This window comes from Mytilus californianus, unplaced genomic scaffold (assembly GCF_021869535.1).
Source record: "Mytilus californianus isolate M0D057914Y unplaced genomic scaffold, xbMytCali1.0.p SCAF_11, whole genome shotgun sequence".
In the NCBI taxonomy this organism is placed as follows: Eukaryota; Metazoa; Mollusca; class Bivalvia; order Mytilida; family Mytilidae; genus Mytilus; species Mytilus californianus.
In genome coordinates this window covers 32,715,019-32,728,054 of record NW_026262593.1, presented here as the reverse complement: position 1 = coordinate 32,728,054, position 13,036 = coordinate 32,715,019, and positions in this window count along the sequence as shown.

Here is a 13,036-nt window from a genome sequence, read left to right as displayed (position 1 = left end):
TTTAAAGATTATGGTCTTTCAAAATCATCACTTGATATGTTATATTGTTATTTAACAAACAAAAACCGTGTGTGAAAGTAAACCAAAATTTAAGTGGTATGCTTGACATATTTAAAGGGGTATCACAAGGTTCCATTCAGGCGATCTATTTAATGTTTTTATAAGTGACTTGTTCTTTTTTGTAAAAAAATGTTCCGAGTTTATATGATTATGCTGATGACAATACTTTGTAAAAATCTGGAAATTCCTTGCAAGATGTAATTTCTGCTCTTGATGAAGACAGTAATTATTTAATACAGCGGTTTTCTTCAAATAAATGCACCCATATAATAACCCAAATTTATTATTGGTTGATAACTGTCTATTTGATTTTATTGAAACTGATGAAACCTGTGGAGATTCTCACCCAGATCATCAGCATAATGTCAAAATATTCTTTAAATTTACTCATCATGATAAATTGTTTTTCTTGTCACATTTTTGTTGTTTGATTAGCAGTTCATACCGCTTCACTGTGCAGGTTTTTATTAAGCTGTCTACACACAACCTCTAGCTGTCAAGCAATACTTTGATTAAAATCGTTATAGCGTTTATTTATAGTATAATAGAAAGGATTGACTATTATCTGAACTAAGTCTATTTCCTTTTCAAAGCAAGATTTTGCTAAAAGTTCACTACCTCTATCCACTATTATCTCCATCAACCCCAGTAGAAAATGTGATAAAATTTCAGGACTCTTGTTATATACATGTAGCTTACATGTCGGGCTAACTTTATTTTTATTAAATGCAGGTCGGTTCGATTGAAATATATATGTTCCTGTTGCGATTTTGATTCTTGTAGGAATCCTTACAATGTCTCTATTATTTGCTGTCTTTGTGGTAATCAGTGGGTGTATTTTCCCGATAGTATATTCAATTTGACAATTTCAATGCTCTTCAACTTCGTACTTTATTTGGCCTTTTTAACTTTTTTTTATTCCAGCGTCACTGGTGAGTCTTTTGTAGACGAAATGCAAGTTTGGCGCAAATACAAAATTTCAATCCTGGTTTCTGTGATGAGTTCATTCATATATTGGAGAGTTGAGTACATCTTTGAGTCATCAAGAATTTTGTTGGTCCAGTAAATCTGCACCTTATTGTTTATAAAGGGATTTCCATTTTGTTTTCGTTAGTGGATTGCAGATTTCCAACATTCCATCACTAAAAACTCGTAGAATGCTCTCATTTGCCTTGAATACCTTTAAAATAATTAATAAAAAATGTCCTTTATTTATTCAAGATTTAGTTGTTAAAGAAAAAACAGTTCATATAATTTCAGGTATGTTAACACTGCTGAGGTACCTAGACCAAGAACATCAAGTTATGGTAAAATATCTTTTAGATTTGAGGCAGTAGGAAGTATGAAGTTCCTTTCCCAATGAGGCCAGAACTATGACCTCTTTAGACCAATTAAGGAATTATATAAATTCCTGGTGTGGGGGTCAAAAATGCAATTGCAGTTCGTGCCGTTTCCATCCAGTGGTGCCTCATAGCTAAAATTTCTTCCTTTTTATTTCTGGCCTTTTGCTCTGCTATTAAATGCCAGTGCTTAATTTATTTATTTATTTATGCTTTTAGTTTGTTAGTATTTTATGATATTTCAGTGATTGCTGGTTCCCCCATTCAATGCACATAGAGGATTTTGTCGCGTGTGCATTGACCATGGAGGTTCGGAGGTCGAAAATAATTTGCTTTCATTGTATTCGCATGCTTTTTTATTTTTATTCCCCACCTACGATAGTAGAGGGGCATTATGTTTTTCGGTCTGTGTGTCCGTTCGTTCGTCCGTCCGCCCGTTCGTCCGTCTATCCCGCTTCAGGTAAAAGTTTTTGGTCAATTAAGGTATTTTTTGACGAAGTTGAAGTCCAATCAACTGGAAACTTAATACACGTGTTCCTTATGATATGATCTTTCTAATTTTAATGCCAAATTAGAGTTTTGACCACGGTCGACTAAACATAGAAAATGATAGTGCGAGTGGGGCATCCGTGTACTTTTGACACATTCTTGTTATTTGTTAGTATTTGCATGAAGCTGCATGATTTTTATATGATAGTCGGTTAGAGAGCTCATCACTTACTTACTTACGTTAACAGAAGCAAGAGACATCGGCACATGTCAATTCGGCATACTTAAGATTTTCGTTTTTAATGTTTTAATGATTCTCAAAAACAATAATATTCAAGGCTTTAGCCAGAATTTGTACAGGACTACCAGGGGCGAATTCACTGAGTGGGGTAATTTTGGGCTCGATCGTGGCCATGCACTACGTGAGTTCAAGTTCTCAGTAGCGTCGGAGTAGACTGAAAAGACGGGTGGGGTTAGGGTGGCAAACATCTGAAACTGACAAGCAAAAAAAAAACACACACATCTAGCATGAGGCTTATAGTTGGGAGTACCGGCCGCGCATGCCAGTTGTCATGGTTGATAGGTAATCCTTGGCTGAAGTATTATGTATCCCTTGACGCATTATACTGCGCTCCCTGTGTTTTATTTGGCTCACAAAGATCCGACACTAAAGAGAAAACATTCGGGTTTCAGTCCCCGTGTACAGGTTGGATCAATGTTGGTCTATCAGCCGTCACTTGCAACAGGGCTCTAAGCATCACGAATACGTTATGCGTCGGAGGAATTTATTCGTATAAGGAGTGAAAAATCACAAGATATTTTGCAGTCACTTTCTACAAGCTATAAACATATAAGAAATCGAAATATCTTAAAGAGTATCATTGAAGTAATCATGTTATGTGGCAAACAGAATTTAGCGCTCAGGGGTCATTCGGAGAAGGACAGCAGTTTCATTGCCATTCTTCACGACAAGGCAAAGGGTAACGAAGTTCTGGTTAACCATTTAGCATATTGCGATCCAAGAACCAAATATACGTCTCCCGACATACAATACGAACTTATTATGCTGTGTGCGGATCAAATACAATCTGACATTGTTGCCCGATGCAACAGTTCTCGCTACTTCGCATTTCTCGCGGACGAGGCAACCGACTGCTCCACCAAAACACAAATTTCACTTTGTGTTAGATTTTATGATAGGATGGACAAACTCATTCACGAAGATTTCTTAGGTTTTGCGAAAGGTAAGAAAACTACAGGAGAAGCGTTATCAGATAACTTTCTCACTTAACTAGAGAAATATGGCGTTATCATAGCAAACATGAGAGCACAAGGATACGATGGTGCTGCAAATATGTCAGGGGCTCATCGTGGCGTCCAAGCTAGAGTACGTGAAAGAGTACCGCTTGCTTCATATATATGCACTGTAAAGCACACAATCTTAATTTGGCCATAGTGCATGCTTGTAAGGAAGCACTCGTTCGAAATCTTATGGACACCGTGCAGGCGATCGCGTTCGCTTTTGATTATTCAGCGAAGCGTTTGACATCATTCAAAGAAAGTTTAGGTACTGCCCCAAATGAGGTTAAGGCGGAAATGGGTAGACGACAGATGTTGAAGACCTTATGCGAGACAAGGTGGGCTAGTAGGTCTGATTCTTTGTTCACTTTTCTTCATGCATACTCTGTGATATGTGATTTTCTTGAGGATCTCGGGCAAGATGGGGATGCTAAAGCCAGAAGTTACCGATGTTCAATAACTAAATTTGATTTCATTGTTGATCTTGTTGTCGCTCAGGCTATTTTACAACCTTTGGCTTCTAGTATAGATTTTGCGTACTGACGTTGTTTATCATCTTAATAACTTGTTATAGTATTCTTTTATTTATCTTTATTAATATTACTTTTACTGTTAAGTCTGGTTTTTTTTAGATATCCATTTGACGTGACTCTGTGCTTATGTATCCCGTCATACTTTGAACGACAAAATTATTTTATTTATTAATATTACTTTTACTGTTGAGTCTGTTTTTTGTGATATACATTTGACGTGACTCTGTACTTATGTATATCGTCATACTTTGTACCACACAATTAATATTATTTTATTTATTAATATTTACTTTTATTGTTGAGTCTGTTTTTTTGTTATATCCATTTTACGTGACTCTGTATTTATGTATCCTATACTTTGAACGACAAAATTATTTTATGTCTACCTGTGCGAATTTAAAACGCGCGATTTTACGCCAGTACTTAAAACCTTCCATCCTTTATTGGTGGATTTTACATAGATATATAAAATCGTATAATATAAGCAAAATGAGGATGTTTAATTTGATGTATGCCTTTTTGTGCTTCTTCGTTACATTTGTTTGTTTTTATAGTGATTAAGATGATAACACAATGTTGACTGCTGTACCGGCCCTATTTTTGACATTTTGACCTATTGTGTCTGTTTGTTTTGTTCACGCATCGTTGTCAATATAATGGAATATACAAGTGAGAGGTTTAGCAAGCTATAAAACCAGGTTCAATCCACCATTTTCTACATAAGAAAATGCCTGTACCAAGTCAGGAATATGACAGTTGTTATCCATTCGTTTGATGTGTTTGTTTGCTTTTTTTTATTTTGCCATTTATTTTGATTGGGGACTTTCTTTTTTGAATTTTCCTCGGAGTTCAGTATTTTTGTGATTTTACTTTCTCTGTCTGCGATCTTGCAAACTGAAGACTTTGACTTAATTCAGGCTGTCGAGGAAAGCAAAGTCGTTGTTGAAATGCTGCAAAGAAAACGCGAATCCAACGACGATTGGGACCAATTGTTCAATAGTGTCGTAACTCTTGCTTATAGTGTTGATGTAGTTCCGTCGATAACACGAGGGGCAACAAGACAACAGCATCGGGTAAATGTTGCAGCTGCCGGACCGAAGGATTATTGGAAACGAGCGTTATTCATCCCGTTTATTGACCATCTACTTCAGGAACTAAGAGATAGGTTAATAAAAAATGAAGACAGGTTTGTAGCGCAATATTTGATTCCGTCAAAACTAGAGAGTTGCTCTTTACAGGTTGCTGACCGTCTTTTCAATACATTTGCTGATGACCTTCCATCTGACCATGATACTTTTAACATCGAGGTGGAAAGGTGGAAAGCAAGCCATGATGGTCTATAGCAGAGGGACAAATCCCTGGTTCACTTGCGGAAAGTTTGAATTTGTGCAATGTTGACCTGTATCCAAACATTTACACTTGTTTGCTTATTCTTTTGACAATGCCAGTGACCATTGCCACCGCTGAACGCAGTTTCATTGTCATGCGCCGGGTAAAAACATATCTGCGTTTTACGATGACAACAGAACGACTTTCGGGGCTATGTATACTTCATGCATACAAGGAGACGCCCATTGATATTGACAAAGTTATTGACTGCTTTGCAACCAAAAAGGACAAGAGGCTTGCTTTTTTGTTTAAAGTCACTGGTGAGAGAGACTGACTCGTGACTCTATGTATTTTGAAATAAAACAAGACACATTTTTTAGTTTATTCACTGATAAACATGGCAGGAAACTTAGAATCATGCATAATGATGTGTCATAAATATTGCTCAGCTTTTACACGATGTTTGCTTAATACAGCTAAATGCAAGGACGAGCCATCACCTATATATCCATTTGTTAAACTTTTTCCATTTAGTTGACCTCGTAAGTTGTTTTCCGCTGCCTATCCGAGTAGGTATAAAATTAAGATGTGGTAATGAACCAGAACGCCAATGAGACAACTCTTAACAAGAGACCAAATGACACAGAAATTAACAACTATAGTTCACCGTACGGCCTTCGACTATGAGTAAAACCAATACCGCTAAGTCAGCTACAAAAGGCCCCGAAATACCAAATGTAAAACAATTCAAACGGGAAAATTAATGGCTGTAATTTATGTACAAAATAATGAAAGAAAAACAAATTTGATATACAGCAACAAACGACAATCAGTACATTGAATGACATGATCCTGACTTTGGACATGTACATTCAGAATGTGGCATAGATAAACTTATTTGAAGGCGTCAACCCTGCCCTAACCTGGGTACCCACTATAACTGGATACATTGTTTAATTTAATCTCCAAACAATTTATAATGTTGTGATTTTTATCATACTGGTCTCAGTAGATATAACTTTTTATCCCTCTGGAATCTCCTGGTTTTTACAGTTTCTTTGCGGAAAAAAATATATTTTTTCACAAAATTATCCGACTTTTTTTTAAACAAAAATGCGTTTGACTACACCTTAATATTCACAATATTTTCAGTTCATATTTGTGGGTCTAAAACCCTAAAATCCAGGAGCTTACCAGGGCTGTGCCCTGGACCTAATCTAGAAAACCGCTGGATTAAAACCAAACATGGTATGAATGTTTCTTTTGAGGTGCTGACCAAGTGTTGTTACTTTGCCGAACCATCATCCAAGATGGCCGATAGCAGGGGTCTTAGTTTAACATAAGACCCTATGGAAAATACATACAAATGCTTCTTCTAGAGGAGCACTGAATGGAATGAAACCAAACATGGCATAAATGTTCCTTACGGGGTGCTGATAAAGACCTTAATAAATGTATCTCTATAGATTAAGATATACTGTAAACTACAAAAATATCAAGAAAAGAAGTCAACATGAGCAAAATTGTCAATTGACATCTTGTTGGAGTTATTGTCCTTATAAAGTCATTTTCTACAATACCAATGAATTTATTGGTAATTTCTGTTTTTACATGATTTCCAAACCCAAAGAAGGACAAGGTGAGCGACACAGGCTCTAGAGAGCCTCTAGTTTAGGTTCCAGTGCAGTGCTGTTTTTGTAATATCCCTTTTTTTCTGTAGGATATGATCAAAATCCACCTCCAGACGTCTTATCATTATTCCAGTGACTTTATCTTCTTGTTGGCATCTGGTCAGAAGGTTCTAGGATGTTGTTGTCTTTTTATAGAATGGTTTTTGTATATGTAAATATAACATGGGGAGTTGCAGTTCAAATTGCTGAGTTTTGCTTCAGAGTTATCTCTCGTTGATCTAGAAACTAAATGGAATTGTTTCTTTTACATTTTGTTCCATTGTGAGTTTCTTTTTATAAGATGAATTAATAAGTCCTGAATGGCCACAGCCAAATATTTAAACTTTATTTGCAATTTCAATTGTTCACAATGTATAAGACTTTTGCACTAAGGAACATGCATGCAGCTTTCAGTATACTTAATTCTAAGGTAAGTAGAAGAACTGATTATGCAGTATATATCAATTAGGTTTTGAAAATTGGGGTGGGGTAACATTTCAACTTTTCTTTTCAACTTTGGATCCTCTGAAGAGTTGTTGAAGGGTATTCGTGTTGAAAATTCATTTATTTTTGTGGATGGAGGAGAAATTGTGGTTTCGTGGATGTGGTTTAACCAAAGTCTGAAATTAAACCTGTAAAAAATTGTACTTAGTTGAACATTTCAGTTCGTGATTCATGAATACCCACATCACTCATCCATGAAAATTGGTATCGCACCAATAATAATGAATCCACAGTATGTAGTCTAACTGTAATAAAAATATTTGTGTCATATTTTTGCAGTTAGTGTGGTACCTAACACTACAGGGAGATAACTCTGTAAAATCAGCTAAACGTTTTAATTACGTTTTATTGTTAAGGAAATATTAATCTTCTCAATGATTAAAATTAGTGTTTGTCAAACTGCTATATATCCAATGAAATTTTTCCGAGAAAGTGATTGCTTCAAGTTTTTGAAATTTTTATATTTTTTTCAAAGGGTCAAAGTAAATATTTTGTCAAAATTTTATGAAAATTAAACGAGCCAAATCAATTTTAGTCAAGGTGTTGGGTACCACCTTAATGTTACCAAAAGAAAATTTCAAGAGGATTAATCACTTTGATGAAATACTCCTTTTTTTCATTTTCAGGTTTTATTCACATTGCTAGAAATGAATAGATCCCATCACAGAAAACTGAGATATAATGAAGAACTAGACGAAGAGAAAGACTTGGCTAAAATTTATTACTCCAGACCATTAGACGTCTTGGTCGAAAAAGATCGATGTACACTAACAGAAAATTTCATGAGATTAAACAACATATATATAGTGACATTCGTTCTAAGTAACTGACAATGTTGACTATGAAGATCTAAAATGATCACATGTAAACACGAAAAGGGAATCTAGAGCATGTGTATGCTAAAGGTTCATAGAATTAATATATTATATTATATATTAGTTAACTATGACCCCTCCATTGTTAAAGGAATTCATGAAATAGATGTATGCTAAAGGTTCATATAATTATTATAGTATATTATATGTCAGTTAACTATGATCCCTCCATTGTTAAAGGAATTCATGAAATAGATGGAGATGCTTCAATAACTATTGACATTTTGTTAACCTCTTTTTATAGCTGAAAACAGATATATACTTTTCTATACAAATAAATAAACTTTGGCATTTCTTTACATTATAACTGTAAATTGTGAGAGCATTTTGATACATGTATAAACTTTGTTTGATGGTGCAAGGAAGAAATGAGTTGAATAAAAATCTCTTCCAAAAGTTCACATATGAATCCTAAAATTATGATATATATCCTAAAGAATAGATGGATGTGTGGATTGCTGTTAAAAGTCCAGTACCAAATATTACATGCATATTCAGGACGAGAACATGTTAATGTGATATGAATATGAATAAAGGCAACAGTAGTATACCGCTGTTAAATAGTCATAAATCGATTTAACTGAAACAAATCCGGGTCACAAACTAAAACCGAGGGAAACATATCAACTATAAGAGGAAAACAACGGAACAACATAAACACTGAACTGCTACAAAAACAGGCGCCACCATACATAGAAACGGACTATTTAATAACACTGAACTGCTACAAAAACAAGCGCCACCATACATAGAAACGGACTATTTGATAACACTGAACTGCCATATTCCCTGTTTTGTACTAGACAGGCACCCTCAACTTCCCACACTTGAGGCGCCCATGTTACAACAAGATCATTGATTCGGTTATTAAGAATATATATGTGAATTAAAGGATATATCTATCATACTTAAGGGAAACATGCTGATATTTCAGGAAATCATGTGACTCAAACTGAAAGAGATATACAGGGTAGTTATGATTGTGCAGGTTTTTTTCACATTAGCATATCTACTTTTAAATGCAAAACATTTCTTTGCATTTATTTGTAAATGTATTTTGTTTGCACTTTTGAAATTAAATTCACTCAGAATTATATATATATATTAATTCGTACTGGGTACTTAGAAGCAAAGACATATTAATTGTGTATAAGCTTTTTGTAGTCTGCAAATTTCAGCCTTGCAGACTATTTTTTAAGTAGAGGTCAGTTGCTTCATGCGTTACTTATAAAAAAGTTAAATGAAAATTTTCTTTTTAAGATCAGAACAGATAAACATCTACTTGATTTATGAGGCAATATTGCCTATTACCCTTATGCTATATTTTTAACCTAGATAAATACCAAACTGGTTGAGGTAGATTCTTCTTCTGCTAAATTTTCAATGTTTCTATACGCTGGTTTACAGGATGTATTATGGTATACTGTTGTCCGTCTGTCTGTCCGTCCATCATCAACATGTCGAACAATAACTCAAAAATGCTTTAACCAATATTCATGAAACTTTGGTGAATTATTTATATCTATTGACGTAAGCTCCCTTTTGATTTTTACAAATTTAGATTTTTAGTATCTGAGTTATGGGATTTTACTCATACATTGAGGTCCCAAGGGTCCAAAATTATACTTTGTTTGATATCATCAAAAACTGAATTATTGCGGCTCTATGATATGCTGAATCTTATTGTGCATTTAGATTTTTTATTTTGGACCCTGTTTTCACATTAGTCCATATTAAGGTTTGAAGGGTCCAAAATTAAACTGTGTTTGATTTCAACTAAAATTAAATTTTTGGTGGTTTTTTTTATGTGCTGAATATAACCATGTTGTTAGATTTTGGATATCAGACCATACTAGGTAAATTAAATGTCCCATTCCAAATTTTTAAGATCTTTGACCACATTTATTTTGTGTCAGAAACCTATATTATGTCAAAAATTTGATCATAATCCAAATTCAGACAGTATCAAGCTTGAATATTGTGTCCAAACTTGCCCCAACTGTTCACGGTTCGACCTCTGCGGTCGTATCAGACTGCGCACGGCGAAGCATTTTATTTTTACTATAACTCAAAAATGCTTTAAACAATTTTCATGCAACTGTGATGAATTGTTTATAAATATTGACATATGTTCCCTTTTGATTTTTTAAAATTTCTGATTTTACATTTTTGAGTATTGGGACTTTATTCATGAAAATTGGAATTGGGAAGTTTCAAAACATTAATTTATAGATGTATTTTGCATTTTTCATGTTTTCGGATTGACTTAGATGAATTAGATGAATATCTGGGTGATAAGGTGTGTTTTTATCATTATCATTTCGTTCTTTAGATTTTTCATAATATCAAATTATGTCAGTTGTTGATTTGATATTGGAAATTTGAATAAACAATCTCTTATATTGAGAAACATATCTGTTTTCCAAAAGATTTGGAAAACAATTATGATAATCGGCCTTTACAGGTTTTGCAACTGCATACAAAGAACATGCAACATATAAAGCAAAGCAACATAAACATACAAAAAACTCCTTGAAAACATTGGCATTAAAAGCATAAGATATCAATACAGGTAAAGCATGTGCAATATTGTAGCCATATCGTGTATTGATGAGTCCATGTTTGTTGCATTTATAGACTGTTTTTTTTTCTTTCGCTTGCAATGAAACTTGCAGACATTAGCTATTAGGGTTCATCTAACCTTGACTTCATTTTCATAGTGCATTGGTCAATGTTTAGTCTAGTTTTTGTCTCGCCTGCGATGAGTCACAGAATGCGAGACAATGAAATTACAATTCTGCTATGATGGCGTAAACTATTTGTATAAAGTTTTATATTTCAGACGGTAGAAAACCTGCATGCTTCATATCTTGTATGCAGATACCTATGTTACGAAGTTTATGTCTGTCATATGTCCATTGTCCTTGACCTCATTTTCATAGTTCAATCACTGTTTGAAAAAAGTTATAGCTTTTTTGTCATGTGAAATGCTCACTTGTTTTGAGTAACAAGATAACTATATTTGGTATATGACTTTCTTGCAAGGTCTACATGTCTTTCAGACAGCTGAGGGTCAGCTGACCCCAACCTCATTTTATAGATTAGTGATCAAGGTTAAGTTTATGTGGTAAAGTCTGTATCTCAGATACTGTAACCAATAGGTCAAATATATTTGGTCCATGGAATGATTGTAAGATGTACATGTCTGACTGGCAGGTTTCATCTGACATTGGCCTCTTTTTCATGGTTCAGTGGACAATGTTTATTTGTTGTGGTTTTGTGTATTTCTCATATACTATAAGAATAGGGCCTCTATATTTGGTGTATGGAATGATTGTAAGATGTACATGTCGGTCAGGTAGATTTCATCTGACCTTGAACTCATTTTCATGGTTCATTGGTCAATGTCTAGTTTTTGTGGATTGGTCTATTTCTCAGATATATACTATAAGTAATATATGGAATGATTGTAAGGTGTGCATGTTTGTCTGGCAAGTTTTATGGTTCATTGATCAATGTTACTTTTTAATTGTTTTGTCAGTTTGTCAGAATCTATAAGTAATAGGTCTATTATATTTGGTGTATGGAATGATTATAAGGTGCGCATGTCTGTCTGGCATCGTTCATCTGACATTGTCCTCATTTTCATGGGTGATATTAAGTTTATGTGATATTTATTGTAAAAGCTTCATTTTACAGAATTTCTATATAAATCCAATCATAAGTAAAGCAGGCGAGACATTTCAGCATGTGCACTTTTGTTTTCTTTGTGACCTTTTCTCAGATTTCAACTTTATTTTGTGTAAGGATTGTGTGTAAGATGCTAATGACCGTCGTGGCAGGGTGTATTTACCTTGAACTCATTTCATGATTCATTAGTCAATGCTTAGTTTTGGTGAATTACTATAGCTGTATTTGGCAGAACCCTTCGAGATTTTGGGGTTTCAATGCTCTTCCACTTCGTACTATATTTTGCCTTTTTATTGGAGCGTCAATTATTAGTCTTTTGTAGACGAAACGCGTGTCTGGTATTAAAAATGTTAAGCTGGTACATGTATCTATGATGAGTTATTTTGACATCCTCCTGGCAGCTGGACACATTATTTTGACTCAAAACCAACTAATCAATGAATTGCCTCCTAAAGGCTTGAAGCTTTGCTGAGAAGCATCAAATACAAACGTTCAAGTATTTGGTTTGACATATAAAGAGAACATCCCCATGTCAATCCATACTGAACATGAGCATCACAAGTCACTTTTGTTGTTGAAGACCATTTACTACCTTTTTTTCCATTGTTGGATTGTCAAACCCATTGAGGTGAACATAACTCCATTTTTTTCATATATCCCATCCACCAACAAGTGCTGGTCGCCATGATATAGTCGTCTAGGAGTGCTGAAAATAGTGTTTAACACCACCAATCAATTCATCATTCGATCAAAAAATTATTATTTTTAATAAAAACTATCAAATATCTATCGTCCACCAGAGACCTAATATAACATGTTATATCAAACCCATCATCACCAAATGCCGGGGATTTCCTACGTATGAAATCAGAGAACTATACTTTAATTAGATTGCCCCACAAAAGTTCATTACCTTTTTACCAGTAACTTTATAAAGTGGAACAATGGGGAAGACACCAGTGGTATTGCCCCAGATGAAATGTGTATGTCGTCAGTGGTATGGTACCAGATGACATATGTCTATCGTCAGTGGTATTGTCCCAGATGACATGAAAATAGATAGAGTCTGCGCTGTCTTTTAAGAGAACAGCAGATTAAATGTTAGAAACTATAGGCCTGTAACCATTTTGGTTATCGTATCTAAAATTCTCGAGAAATTGTCGGTTTATTATCAGTTTGAAAGGTTTTTAGTTAAAAAAGATTTGTTATATAGCTTTCAGTCTACTCTAGTTTTATGTCCGCGTATT